The sequence below is a fragment of the Alligator sinensis genome, unplaced genomic scaffold (assembly GCF_000455745.1).
Source record: "Alligator sinensis unplaced genomic scaffold, ASM45574v1 scaffold196_1, whole genome shotgun sequence".
Classification (NCBI taxonomy): domain Eukaryota; kingdom Metazoa; phylum Chordata; order Crocodylia; family Alligatoridae; genus Alligator; species Alligator sinensis.
The window spans coordinates 1,048,453-1,051,264 of record NW_005842492.1 but is presented as its reverse complement, the minus strand read 5'-3'; positions in this window follow the sequence as shown (position 1 = coordinate 1,051,264).

The following is a 2,812-nucleotide window of genomic DNA, read 5'->3' as shown; positions in this document are numbered from 1 at the left end:
GCCCCCAACACCCCCTCCCCCAATCCAGGGACTTTTTCAATGCTCTCTAAAATCCACAAACAAGGGAACCCTGGCAGATGTATCGTATCCAACCATGGAACTCTAACTGAGGAAATCTCAGGTTTTGTCGCATCAATCCTAAAACTGCTTGTTACCCAAAGAGCAAGTTTTATCCAAGATGCTACAGACTTTCTACGAAAATTTAAACACATAGACCACTTTCCCAGCAACACCCTCCTAGCCACCATGGATGTTACCAGCCTATATACCAACATCCCACACGAGGATGGAATCCAAGCCTGCTTTACGTATCTACAGGAACAAGATGACAACTCAGAATACAGACCCAAAGATATTACTGACCTTATATACTTCATCTTCACAAACAACAATTTCACTTTTAATTATCCACACTTCCTCCAGACTGTGAGCACAGCTATGGGCACCAAAATGGCCCCACAGTATGCCAACCTTTTTATGAGCCACCTGGAAGAAGAAGAACTCAAGGACTGCACCATCAAACCATTGCTATACATAAGATATATCAATAACATCATCATTTGGACTGAAAACCTGCAATCTCTGATTGAGTTCCATCAGAAATTAAACAATCATCACCCCTCCATCCAAATATCCAATACTCCAGCACCAGTGTCTCCTTTTTAGATACGATGATCAGTATCCAGAATGGTAAAATACAGACCATATTATACAAGAAACCCACAGACCAACATACATATCTGCACAGAACCAGCAATCACCCTAAACACACCAAGAAAACTGTGATATATAGACAAGCCCTCAGATACTACCGAATTTGCACTGAGGAGAAGAACCTGGGATTGCCACCTCACAAATCTTAAAAAGGCTTACACCCAACAAGGACAATCCTCCAGAGAGAGAGACTGCATGTTTGAATGAGCCACCTGGATACCATGTGAAGAACTGCTGCAGTACAGAAGGAAAACCCCCATAAATCGCACTCCGCTGGTTATAACCTGTCGCCCCTCCCTGGAACCTATAAGGAAAATCCTCAAACAGTTGCAACCCATACTAGAAGGAGACCCAATTCTTAAAGAAATCTTCCCAGAACCACCCATCCTGGCCTTCAAACAAGCACCGAACCTTGCTAACCTCATCACCAGACGCAAACTTCCTATGGCCCAAAACACACCAAATGGATTCAGACTGTGCCATAACTCCCCTGCACTCCTGTGGGATGCAAACAATTATACCAGATTAATCAATCAAAGAAATGCAAAACCTGCTAACACATCACCACCTCCACAATTACAACACCCCACAACAGAACCATCACCATTCCTGGATGTCACAGCTGCACCTCCAGAAATGTAATATATCTCATTCAATGCACCAAATGCCCTGAGGGAAAATACACAGGAGAAACCAAACAACAACTGCGCACCAGAATGAACGCACACCAGAAATGTATCAAAGACAAGAATACCCAACTACCAGTGGGGGCACATTGCTTACGAGAAAACCACTCTCTCCCCAGTCTCTCAGTTCTAATCTTCAAAGGAAACTTACAAAACACTTTGCAGATGAGCCCGTGAACTCCACTTCATCAACCTCCTGGATACAAAAAATCATGGACTAAATTTAGACATTGGATTTATGACACTCTATAATCTGCCTGACATCTGACTCCCCAGGTGCCTCTCCACTTCTACTTGCTACATTCATCCCCTTCCTCCTCCTGCCCCCAGCCTGTCTCTCACCCACTGACTTCTCAATTTGCATCTTCACTGACTGGCTTTCTTGCATGCATACCAGCCTCTGGCTTCTTTACTATTCATTCCATCCAGGAAGAGCACACACCAACTGCAGATGCTTCCTCAGCCTGATGAAGGGTTTTAAAACCTGAAAGGTTGCTAAGAAAAAATTTACCAACTATTTAATTGGTCTAATATAAGATCAGATTTACCCAAAGAACCTTGTCAGCTCATAAAACTTGCACTTCATTATTCAAAAAAAGTTTCTCATATTCTTGGGTTGGCAGGGGAAGATTTTTTTTAGTGAATTCCAAAGATTTCCACCAACCTTCCAAGTAAGCATCTTTTTGCCTTGTCCCCTATAGAGTACTGACTTGATAGAACAACTTTCCCATTACTAAAACTTCCTGAGCTCTTTGAAAAACCAATCAATGATTTTAGAGGTGTCATTTCTCTTCCAGGCTTTTGCAACTGTAATTCTTGCAGCCACTAGAAGAAGAGCGATCAATTCCTTATAAATGTTATGTCTTGCAGAGCTCGCAGGATGGTTCAGTAGGGATGCTATGGGATTATCCGATGGTTGGTGTTCTGTTATTTCTTACCATTTCTCCAAACTTCTTCCCAAATAGTTCTTGGACACGTCCATCACACGTGGTAGAATCCTACCAGCTGACCACACACCCTTCAATATTTGCCTATTATTATACCATAAATGCATTTAATTTTAAGTGGAGTGACATACCATCAATATAGGAATTTAGAATTATTTTCTTTTATTATCATGCAGATGGATGAATGAGGACCATTGTTACAGCTGATCTCCCATTCTTCAGCACTAATTTTTGATCCAGTCATAAACAATGTGGTTATTCAAAATTGCTTTATATAACATAAAGCAATAGGCCTGTGTGTTTCATAAGTGTGACCACATAATAGGCCTGTGTGTTTCATAAGTGTGACCAATATTTTCTCAAATTCTGTTAGATTTCTACTGAGGTTTACCTTTCTTTGAGAATCTGTTAAAAAGCACTTCAGTTGCAGATATTGGAAAAATAGGGTTTTAATGGGTTTTAATA